Source organism: Centropristis striata, chromosome 10, assembly GCF_030273125.1.
Source record: "Centropristis striata isolate RG_2023a ecotype Rhode Island chromosome 10, C.striata_1.0, whole genome shotgun sequence".
Classification (NCBI taxonomy): domain Eukaryota; kingdom Metazoa; phylum Chordata; class Actinopteri; order Perciformes; family Serranidae; genus Centropristis; species Centropristis striata.
In genome coordinates, this window is record NC_081526.1 from 32,261,185 (window position 1) to 32,274,024 (window position 12,840).

General features: G+C 40.9%; 1 protein-coding gene across 1 annotated transcript in view; it reads left to right on the forward strand.

The window, feature by feature from the left end:
- Positions 1–12,840, forward strand: part of igfbp2b (insulin-like growth factor binding protein 2b) — a 151,078-nt gene that overhangs the window by 129,601 nt on the left and 8,637 nt on the right. The gene's annotated exons all lie outside the window — the stretch shown is intronic.

The window sequence follows — 12,840 nt, forward strand, 5'->3', positions numbered from 1 at the left end:
TGACATTTAACCATTATGTTGTATTTCCTGCTGTAAACCATGTCTACCACTGACAAAGTGACAGTATATCATTAATGTATTATATTCCATTCTGAAGGGCAGAAGAGGGTATGGTCTATTAAGGTGTCATTAAATTATTAATTTTTAACAAGACATATTTTGATGACCAAAAGGTAACTTTCATGAACTGAGAACCCACTGTGAATGGGTCATAGTTTTAAGACAAAAGAAGATAGCCTTGCCCGAAAGTATACCTAGGTATAGAATCTATTTTACACTAACGGCACCCTAATTTACAAAATGAACCTCATGCTGCATTGAGGAGGACTTGGAGGTCTAACATAGTAGGGTGAATACCTCTCAGAAACTTATTTTTGCACCAAGTGGAGTCGCCTCCTGCTGGCCATGAGAAAGAATGCAGGTTTAAGGTATTATCAATAATAAAAATAATAATACATTTTATTTACAGAGCGCTTTACAAAGTACTCAGATACTAGTTTGGTGGGTATGCCATACAGGATGCTTTTGGGCAATGTTTTTCAGGTGATAAAAGGCAGATCTGGTGATTTAGGTTAGGTGGTGCTCAAAGGAGACCTGTAGGTTTACGCTTGTTTGAGATCCTACTATGGGAAAAATACTGGATCCTACACCTCCCATAATGCAACTCAATACGGGACACAGAAGATGTGACAAAAAAATATTGCAATACCCTGTGTTTCAAGGTCCAAACCAACTTTTTCGAATGCACACTGTCTGAAAAAATTGCCAAGTTAAAGCCCAAACACATAACTCTAGTGACATCATCCATTTCTTTCAATTGTGTAACTGCTGTTTTTTCTTTTTCTTATTTAATGCCTTTGCATCTTTTTTTACCAGCATGCATTTGTTTTTATTTTTATAATTGCTGCTACTAACAGTTACCATGATCCTGAGCTGGTGGAATGTGAATAGGCCTGGCTGTAGATCTGTCCTCCTGAAGATAAACAAGCTCTGATAGTAACCTGGTCAGATGTGCAACATGCTGCAACCTCTTGACCAAGCAGCTGTGTTATAGAGTGAAGGGCTCTATGTTTGTGGCGTACATTATACATGACAGCAAGTACTTCCAGCCATGAAGTACTGACACGAATCTGCTGATAGGCACACAGGCAGCTCTTTTGAAGGCTTTTGCATGTCTTTTTCTCCCACATCTTATTTTGTTTGGATTATATATTTATTTATTCCCATCTCATCCCTGCTGACCCCTGTACGAGTTCGCTACTCATCATGTCGCCTGCACTCCTTCCCTGCTGTGAACAGGCAGGAAAAGTGAACTTCCTGCTAGCAGAAGAATATGGAATAAGACGCCTGGTAGGGTGCACACTTGGAAAAACTGAAGCTTGACACTTTCTGTTGTAAGCACATATCAGTCAGGCATGAATGAACAAATCCAATTCAGAGATTCTTAGAAAGGGATGAGGCTTTTAGACATCGGATCTGTTTTCCCAGTTCTTGACGTGCTGTAGATACTTGAACTTGGGTTCACCTAATATTGGTGAGATGACAGTTTAAGCAGATACCACATTCATTTATGGATGGCTGCACTTTGTGATTACCGGGGGGAGCATTGGGAGGGCTAGGTAGGACAGTTATTTTCAGACCCATAAAGTCTGGAGTGCAGGTCTGTGGAATAATCCACCACCCCAAAGGCCTCGCTACCTCCAGCGCAATAACAGACTGTCTCCAACCTTAAAAATAGCTGGACGCTGGAACTCTCATTATAACCATCCATCCCTGCAGTGGAAAACGTCTGACGGAGGGAGGGAAAATAAAGTTTGTTTATAAACGAGGGACATGTGCCCTGCCAATATCTTTTAGTGAATGATTTCAGTATTTAACATGTCCAAGTCGTGATAAGTGCAGGATGATGTGCAACAAATGTCATTTTTTAAAGACCTTCTTTTAAGGCCATTGTGAATGCACTTTAAGCCTCTGAAGCCCAAGAAGTATCAGGGCGTTTTTTACTGCTGTCACATTTTACTCACTATAGCCTCATTTGTCACTGCAGCTCTGTGGAACAGCACAATCATGGCTAGAAGTGGGGAGAAGTCCAAAATGTATTTTTTTTTGCAGTGTAACACAGTTATAATGCCATAACTCATAGAAAGGAAAAATCACAGATAATTTAATTTATTTGATAGTTTATTTTACAAAAATTGGAAAAATGGTACAACATGTTTCATATTGCCCACAAGTGTTACCAATATTGGGAAAAATGGAGGCTCCACATGCTATACATATTGAACTGTTTAAATGTTTTTCAACCTCTACTCAGAAACCATCTTGTCCTCTCCCCACTGGTCTGTGTAAACACTCTGCACAGGTCAGTTATTCTGAATTCTTGTCACATGACCGATTTCATGTTTTTACAGGATCTGTTTTAGAATAAACGGTTTGTTATCGGACAAATTGTATATGAGTTGTAGAGAGAAAGTGATTTTAATGAAATATCACTATTTTAAGTTTTTGACATGGTTATTTCAGACGGTTAAGACCTATTTCATGTCCATCCTGGGAAATAAATAAACATAGTTGTGTAGTTTTTACAGTTTAGTCAAAACAAATCTTTTCTCAAAACACATTTAAAAGGAACTGGAGTTATTGGAAATGAACGTTAATTTAATCAATTCTGTAAAAATTGTATTTAAGACATTTAAATGCCTAAAATTCAGGTTATTGTATTTTAGACTTTTTAACCCATAAGAACCCACAGTGACACGGGTGTGACAAACACTTTAAATCTTCTATAATCTCCATGTAACACCCTGGTGTGGTGACAGTCATGTGACAGTGACAAGAAATTACTTCTCCAAAATGTAGGTGTGACTGGAAACAGAAATGTGAAAAAGTAGCTCATTTTAAAAAGCTTATTTTTTGTTTCTAGGCTAAGTTTAAACCCATTTAACTAATCCGTTAATGGGGTGTCCTGTGTTGCATTTAACCCTATTAGGGTTTGTTATTTGTTCTTTTATTTATTATTGATTTATTATTATTTTGTTACTTAAAAACAAATCTGAAAATAATTTGTTGTTAAACAGAACTATTAATGTCACAATTTTAATATATGTTGTGGAGATGCAAAGAAAAAGGCAAATTTGTGTTTCTATGAGCAGAAAAGGTGTCGAGTTTATTTATATAAAAATAAGAAATATCATAAAAATAAATACCATAAACGGCCAATGTGACATATATGTCACATCACAGATCTTTGACATTTAGGGGTAGAATTAAAAAAAAACAATTTTCAATTGTGATGCATGAACAGGTAAAGACAGTGAAAGTAGATATACAAGTGGTTATTTATTCACTTCAGGCATTTTGTGTGTGTGTGTGTGTGTGTTTGTGTGTGTGTTGTCATTATTAGGATGAAGGATCTCTTTTCTCACATCAAATTCGCACACAGTAGATGAGCCTCCACACTAAGCTGCTCTAATCGGCTGAACCTCCAAGGGTCAAAAAAGAAAAAGGCGAGAAAAGAGTGTGAGAGAGAGGTGGAACCCAAACTGGGAGTTGGTGTGTGTAGGTGTTTGTGTGTGTCGGGGGGGTGGGTTGCTGAGAGGCGGCCCTAGGCTGAGTTCTGCTAAATTCACACCAGCTGTAGTGATGTCAGCAGGCAGTGTGTCGAATATTCCAGCTCAGAAGCTCCGGCCAGGCTTGTGTGTAAATCTGTGTATTCAGGTGCGTTATGTGAAGTCATCTCAAGCAAAGCGGCCAAACGCAGGGTCCGCAGGGAAGATGGTGTTCCCAGGCCAAAACTTTTCTTCTTCTATCATCCCAATTCACCCATCACTCCTCTAACTGTCTCAGCCTCTCCAATACTTGCTTCCTCTGGTTGAGCTGTTGTTCCTCCTGCAGGTTCAACTCTTCCACTCTTGACTTATGGTCAGTATCCCACACTCCTCCAGTAAGATGAGTAGCGGAATAAAATGAAGATGTGATATCTCTTTATCAAATTTATTATTATCTTATTATCTTGTCTTTTGAGCTGTCTGATTTAGGATAAAGTTGATACTGATCTCTCTTCTTAAAGGTGCTGCAAACCTCCTTGACCATCTTCAGGGTCTTATTGTTATTAATACTACTTTATTTTTATTTGTTTATTTTTCATTTACTTATTTTTGCTTTATTTTAATCTTGTTTTTACAGTATTAGCATGTTTTCCTTATACTTATTTGGTGAGGGGGCGAGGGGACTGGAGGGAGAATAGGGAGGAAAAGCTTGTTCTGTTGCATGCGTTAATGTCTTGATTTGCTTTAATTTGCAAACAAAAAACAACAAACACATGCGTTGGAAAAAAATAAAAATAATAAAAAGGTGCTGCAAACAACATTCAGACAGGAGCGTCCACCCCTGAAATCTCTTTGGCCACCCCTTTGTTCTAGCTTGTGATTGGCTGTGTGCCTGGTCTGAGTCGAAACCTGATTTTGAACAAATTGTTTGACAAGTTGAATTACAATTTCAACAGACTGGTCTCTCCTCAAACCAGGCAGTAAAATACGACTCATATTTAAGTTTTAGCCTGTCTTCCGCCACCATCTTGCTGACATAGTAGTAATGATTGATGGTGATGGGAGTTTAAAGGGTGGATGTCACACTTGGGCTGGGAGAGAGGGAAGGTGTAACAAGGGGATCAACTTTATACTTTCCATTTTTTTACGTAACTTTCGTGGTTTGTGATTCATGTGTTTTTTTTAACATAATTTACGTTTTTTTCAACCTAACTTATGTGGCTCACATCACCCTCATAACTACAACACTTCTGGCATTTACATACATTTATTTACTGTTTAAACTGTCTTTTATAACGCCTCACTAGGACGTTTTTTGCCCTAAACCTAGATCAGTGGTTTGCGAACCGTGTCTGTATAATGACGTGTGTGCTATTTTTTGAATGCTGCGCTGTACCGCAAGCCACGAAACGCTCATACATGTCGTTATGGGTGGTTCTGATAAACGGTCTATTTTGTCGTTTAGGTTGCAGATCTTGTTGTGATTGTCAGGATCTGTGCCTGGCAGCTCTTATTTGTGTGTGTGAGTGTATGGGCATGGCTTTGTTTCACAGGCAGGACCAGGTGAACGTGATCCAGCAATCAACCCTCACAGTATAAAACCCCTTTAGTGTGTTAGATATCTCCAGGTGTTTATTAGCTTGTGTGCTAACATTTCTGTGTTTTCTGCATTGCTTAAGATCATCGTGTCACATGCCCCATTGCCTTCCTGCCTGTCTCTTGCTACCATGTGTTCCTCAGTTGTGTGAGTTAAGCTGCAAGCTCCATTCTCTCCATGTGCTGAAGCGGCATCACCATTACCTCATGGTGGACACCAAACAAAAGAGTTTGTTTTCCTGTTCCTGAGCAATCGTCACCTAACCTTCACCGCTGGATCCAGGAAATACACTCCACCCCTCCCCCCGCACATTACCTCTGCTGATATCAATAACCCCTTTCATAGTGTGGTCCTGCAAATATCCCGCTATATTGCTGGAAAGATCTTTGCCGGCTTTTTTCCTTAGGGTGTTCGGAATGATCCCGCGTAGGCCTGATATTTGTGCCCTTTCATAGTGCAGTGCGGCGTCACGGAACGAGGTGGGAGGATAGTGGGAGGAGATGACAGTGGGACAGAGTAGCAGCAGTGCTGCACAGTAGCACAATGCTAATAAGCTACACAGTTAGCTTTGTAGCAGTACAGTGTGTATGTGCTGTAGCAGTATGTGTTCAGTTAGCGAACTCCGAACACCGGACACTGCACAGTTAGCTGTGCTAACCGCTGCTCACGGTTTGTTTAAGATCAGCGGCGGACACTACGTGTACAGTTAGCATGCTGGTTTGTTTACAATAAGTGGCGGACGTTGTGCCCAGTAAGCAATGGTGGCCGCAGGGAACAGTGACTGGATGACTGTCGGACCAAGTCGGAGGTGTGTGTTAGACGTCACATGCGACAGCAAATATTTCGCCTTGCTGGGATGGCCCGTTCATAGTGGTCCCGCTTCCAACAGTCCCACCAATTTTCCTCCTCTGTGACTACCTCTGGAGGGGGAAATTTGGTGGGATCACTTGATCCCGGCATCCCACTTCGGGCGCGTTCATAGTGCAGACGAGACGATACAGAGCAGTAAATGCCCCGGCATGAAACGGCACTATGAAAGGGGCTAATTAAAGTCTGTGGTTGCACTGTAACCTGCCTTCTGAGTCGTGCATTTGGGTCCAAACCTCACATAGTTCATAACAGTGATTCCTTTAAGATTTCAAGTCAAGGCTCCATTTTACAGTTAAAACAGAAGAAACTTTGGTATACATAATATAAGTAGGATGTTGCCCCCCACTAAAAACTAAAACCATGTTATGGATGAGGATCTAGTGGTGTATCCCACTGCTCCGACTCTTGTGGTTATTCGCGCCATCTGTATCTAAAGAGGGTTTCACTGTGTATTTTCATGAACAATACAGATGCTCAGTTTTCTTGCACTTTAATTGCAAAAGTAGATCCATCCATGCAGTTCTACACAGTAGGAGGCCTAGCTGAACCATGATTCAATTATTTTCCTGGTCTTTTAAACATTTTTATAGTTCAAAAGCAAAACCAGATACAGTACATTTGGCCCACAGAAGCATCAGGAGATTTCTTTAGTGAAAGAAACTGTGCATAACGTTGATCGAGCCGGGCCGCCCATGCTGGAAAACTGCTGAAATCACAAAGACAAATCTCCAGTTAATTTAGTCATAGGACAGGAGCAGGAAGTGATGGTGCGGACAGGTTGTTTATATTACTAAAAGTTTGTTACTTAAACCTTGTGAATTGAGGTGCAGGAGTCCCGCATGAGCAGAATAAGTGTGTGTGTGTGTGTGTGTGTGTGTGTGTGTGTGTGTGTGTGTGTGTGTGTGTGTGTGTGTGTCTAGGGGTGGAGGGGTGAGGGGCATGCAAAGGTTGTGCACCACTGTAACAGATGAAAAGAAAACAGCTCAGAGTATCGTGTTACAGTAAATCTAATTGGAGGATTACTGTTGTGATAAGGATTAAAAAAGCTTGTTTAGCTGTTCGTATTCTGGTTCCACTTCAATTACACACTGGGTTGGTCTTGATGTAATGCAATACAATTACCTTGTAATTATACTTTTGAGGATGTTTAGTAATGCAATATGCCATTTTGCAACTGCGAGTTAAGGCCACAGTGTGAGAGGGAGCCAAATGAGTGCCAAAACAAAATGGTGACTTCAAGATGTAATCTGCGTCTCTGCTTCAAGCTTTTCTGCTGCTTATGTTACAACCAGCAGGACAGTGGATTGAGGCTGGCTGCACACATTTAAAAGACAGTTTTAGGAGGCTTTAAAATAGTATCACTTATAATATCACATCAGTTTTGACAAAATGTGATTTCAGGTGGACTTTGACAGCATGACGGTCCTACCAAATTCTGAATGTTGTAAAGGTACAGCTTAAAGGGGATATTTTATGCAATTTTTCTACTTTAATTTTGGGTTTCTACTAGTTTACATGCTTACATTTTTAAAAAAAACTGTATCTTTTTCATCAGTTTTAGTGCCTGTTTCCCTAAACAGCTGAACCTGCTGTGATTGGTAAGTGGTACCGTTCTCTGCAACATCATTGCAGCCGGGGAAAGCCATGGGCCAAAAAAATACTTACCCATAGACTTAAAGTGGGAAATCAGTGGATCCAACTTTTGTCAGCATCACAGAACCGTTCCATTATTGTCAATGTATTAAAGAATATACAACATTTAAGTGTGATTCTCATATATAAGGTGCTTAAAGACATTCAGACATTACGCACATGTAAAGGTAAAAGATAAAGAGGCGATGGATGTGTTATTGTCCATTTAGGGTGCATATTGCTGTGGGAAAGAAACTGTTGATTGTAGTGATTTGTGTAACCTGTAGCGTTTTCCTGATGGCAGGAGGGCACACAGCTGGTGGCCCGGATGGTTCATCAGTCTCTGATGATGGCTAAAGCTCTTAGGGTTAGAGAAAGAACTTTTCCTCTGACTACTGGGCCGTCAGACTGATGGAACAATGGCATGACACAGAGCAACAAAAAACCCAGCAAAATGATTGCTTTCAATATCAGAATTTAATCCATTTGTTCTGATAACAATAAACTGACTTCCATGTATAAAAATACCCTGACTTGAGCTGGCCGAGCTGGCTAACCTCCAAAGTTTTTTGGCTTCATGTGCCACTAAGCAATTTTCATAAGGATAAAGGAGGCCCATACCGATGCTGAAAAGTTTAATATTCTTTTTAAAAAAGGAGAAATATAGCTGCTGTTTTCATTTCCTTGCACAGAAAATTATAAGTTTGTATAAATTATAATCAAACTGACCATTAAAGGGTTAAAGAAGCAAAACCAGGATCAGCAGGCTCCCCAAACGCTCAGATGTTCAAATCCATATTTTTATTTTCGGAAACAATGATGTCATCCTGTAATTTCATTGTGTCAATGTGATGGGACGACTCATCTTTTGACTCATTTTGATCAGAGTCAAAGGTCACCTGGGGATGTCCTGTGTCAGCGGAGGTGTGTTTGGATACACACACTCAGCCCATCCTGTGACGTATTTTCTCAACAGGCGTCTGTGGGAACAGGATGAAAGAAAAACCATATTATTCCCGTTCCTAATGACTCAAGTCTCAGCTGAGATCTGGATCAGATCAGCTGGCCCAATACAGAAACTCTCACAAGGCTGAAAGGAGATACAATAGATACCGACAGTTGTGGGGATGAGCTGCTGTTTTAAGAGATGGGTTTATGGTGATCTATGCAGTCTATGCTTATTAGAACATAATGTTGTCATAATAATCAGCTGAGTGGGTGCTTGGGTAGGGTTGAATACTGGGAAATGGAATCAAATTTTTTTCCTGCCAATTGTTGCCAAAGTCGCCCACTTTCTTCTGAGAAAAACACCCGTGGGAACATGAAATTTTTAGGATGCATGTACTGAAAAGAACGTCTCCAAACACCAAATAACTGCCAGCTTAACCTTGAAATGCCAAATAATAAACAGAATTGAATTGTGTTGTGCTGAAATGGCAGTTTACAATTCAGCTGTGTAGCCAAAAAAGGAAAGTGATGCAGACAGTCCAACAAGTAGCACAATCACTGATGTATGATGTCCATGTCAATCCCCAAATCAGAGTACAGTGCAGCACTCAACAAAGTTCCCAGGTCTCCTTTTCCTGCCACTGCATACAGTGATAACCTCAGGTCAACACGAGTGGTGAACATTACAAATTACTTTGTCCAGTGACTTTGACCCACAAAACTGCTTTTCATATCCCAAGACTTTCCCCGATGCAATTGTGTTTTGTGTCCTGAGACTTTTATCCAGTAAAGCATTGTTCACGTTCAGAAATGTTCACTCTCTTGGTGTGCTGTGTGAAACCATCACAAACATACTTATTTTAAACAAAACCCTACTGCTTTCCTTAACCCTAACCAAGTAGTTTTGTCACCTAAACATTAACCATGTGTTGAAGTCAATTTAACTACCCTGCACATCCAAAAGAGGGGGCTCAAGGCTTACAATCGGCATCCTGATGAGCATCTGTATATGACATGTTGTGAGTGAGAATGTGTAGACGTATCAATGCTAAGCTAGCTGCTAAAAGCTACTGATTTAGATAGTGTTTATGTGCTGGCGTTGGTGTTCATTTGTGCATGTATTGGACACTCTACTCTCTCCTAAGCTCACGTGAAACGCATTTAAACTTACAATAAAACTCTCCTGTATGGTTGGCATCATGTTTTTCTGTCTCAAACACTTTAAAAGTGGATTGGTTTTCGAAGACAGATACCTGGCATAATCAGAAAAATCAGACTGTACATTTTTCGTGCAAAAAATATTGGTTACAGCAGCTTTACGGAGAAAACCTTCACCCTGGGGACATTAAACTGTGTGTGTGATTTCAGGATAACCTTGGAGTCCTTTTTCATAACATTGAAAAAAAAACAACAAAGAATACACTTGCACAGTGGCATGTGTGTTTGCGTGTGTGTGCATGCCAGGTTTTGTGAAAGTCTTGCACATTGTGATACTGTTACACTGCTGGTGTAATCATAATCCCACAAACTGACAGAGTCATTAATGTTTACAGCACCTCATGATGGCTCTGTCTTTGGCTTCAGTGGGCCATTTAATATATGATCAAGCAGAAGGATAAGAGGTCACGCTCACCCCCAAGAGGCATATCTGCGTACATGCCTGGCGAGCTCTGCGGCGTGGAAACCTCGCCGCCACCGAGGCTCCTTGGCACAACCTCTGCATTCTTTTCTTGACCATCACCCTTGGATTCCTCAGGGGCACTGCCCTTAAACAGTATACCGCTGTCCATCTTGCTGCTTTACTGACTTAAATTCCTGCATGGTTTCCACCCTCCGCCCTATGGTCAAAAGCAACATCCTTTTGCCAGTCCTTGAGTTGAATGACTCTTCCCAGTGGTTATGAGGCAGTTTATCCGCACAGGCACCGCTGCCAGCTATGCCAGCGTCCATGTTACTGCTGGTGTTATATTACCATTGTCTCCAGACAGCGCCTTTAAACATTAGCAGAGCCCTTTTTTTATTGGGTGTGTTGAGTTACGAGTGATGTAGCAAGGAGACGGAGCAACTGTGCCGGTGTAGGGATTAACTCACACAAAGGATGAAACTTTGCACACTGTTATCACACCAACCCATCTTTTCTGGGAACGAAAAAAGAATCCGTCTGCCTTTTTCATACGAGGCTACAAAAACAAAGCAGCTGACGTGGTGCCAAAGAAAATTCATACATGTCACTAATTGTCAAGAAAATCCGTCTGCTGGACATGTCTATTTAATACGGACAGTATCCAAAACAAACACTGCCACTGCTGACATGGAGATATGAGCTGTCTGCACTGAAGTGCCAACTTGACAAATACCCCAACCCTCCCCTGCTTTAGAATACCGAGCTGAAGTTTCTTTCTTAGCTCTTTTAATGCATAGCTCGGTCCTCATGCCCATGTAGATTTTACTGCACCCTTTAATGTAATATTGTAAAATAATCCTTCACCCAGCCCTTTTCAGCCTCATCTCTCTGGCCCCTTTTTCATTTGTCATTTCAAGTGCTCCACTGCTGAAACCACATGATATTTAAAGGTCCCATGTTATTAAAAAATCAAGGTCCCACCCGACCAACTGTTCACAGCTGTCAATCATGACGCCACCCTACCATTTTATAGCACCAAATAACACACAAAAAAGAAAAGATCAAATAAATAAACTCTTGATTTTCATCAGCGTAACAAGAATGAGCTATAATAACACCTTTGTGAAAAATGTACTGGAAGTGTAGTTTGATTTTTTTTATTGGTCCATGATGACACAACTGCTAATATGGAGGCGGGACTTAGAGCTGTACTGCAGCCAGCCATTAGGGGGCAATCGAGACGTTATGGGTTCGCTCATACAGTCTATGAGCAACAGTGATGTGCAAACAAAGCTTCATGAACCATTTTCTTTATTTTACTGAACCCCACAGATGGCTTGTTTGGTTTAAATGAAAAATACTCAAGAAATAGTAATTGTGTGCTTCCAACCCTTTGCTGAAAAGAGAACGCCATCTAGAGGGCTCAGAAAAAAAGCTACAGTGCCATTACACTCATTACCCAGCTGTGATGACAGTGCAGAGACATTGAGAGTGCAGATGCAAAAGACCTGCAATTAGAGCAAACTGGGTTTTTTCAGGAGGATTTAAAGAGACAGGCACTACAACGGAGCGTTCCAGACAGAATAAAATGTGTTGGGGTTTTTTTTTTTTTTTTACATTAAAACACGTAAACAAGTCCTAGTAAGTTCTAGAAACCCAAAAATTAAAAAGTATGAACCTGAAAACTAAGCATATGTCCCCTTTAAGACATTTTCCCTCATGTTTTTTCAGGCTACATGCAAATCATAATCAGCCCAACTGATGATGCACATGAAGCTGTTGGGACTACCAAAAATCACCATCGTGAGCTTTGATTCATGCCGCTCCCTTACCCATACAGAGCAATGCTCCCCTGCCCATGCAGATCATTCAGTGGTAGCACTGAACAAGGATCAGATAAAGGCGACAACAGCTCATTGTGCCCTCTATATGATCATATGTCTTAAAATCACTGGACCCACTTTTACCTTTTATTTTAAAGACTCACTATGCAGGAATGGTTTCTTACTGTTTGTAAACACAACATTCAAACTTGGCTCCTCCTCCCTGACTCAACGAAAGTGAAAGCAAACCCCAGATTTCATGTAGACCCAACTTGACAGAAGGGTGTAGCTTTGGCCAAGCAACAAAAGTTTGATCCACATCACAGGAAGGATACATGAATGACTTTTTTGTTTCGTTAACATTGCGAGGTAGGGTATGGCCTTGTTGGTCTGTCCTTTCTGAGCGCCCTTCTAGTTTCGTAATTAAATAGGTTAATAAAACATGAGTTCAGGTCTGTCTCCTAAATAAATATTTAACTCTCCTGAACAATCACCAAAAGTTGGATGGCAAAGACATCATTTCACAATTACCTCATTTTGAGTCCGGGCACTCCAGGCCATACAGTATCAGTGAAGTCCCAGTTAAGTCTTAGAGAGTCAATCTCAGCGTGAGCGGAGAGATGACAGTCCAGGTCTCCGTTGACCCGTACACACTGGTGGACCACCCGCCAACACAGAGACTTTGAGAATTACGTGACAGGCGCTGTCTAAACCCTCGGCCAAACACCACATCAGGGATTTAAGGGGAGATGTAACACCCATGCAGTCATCCACATCTCCCGATCGCTTCCAACATCT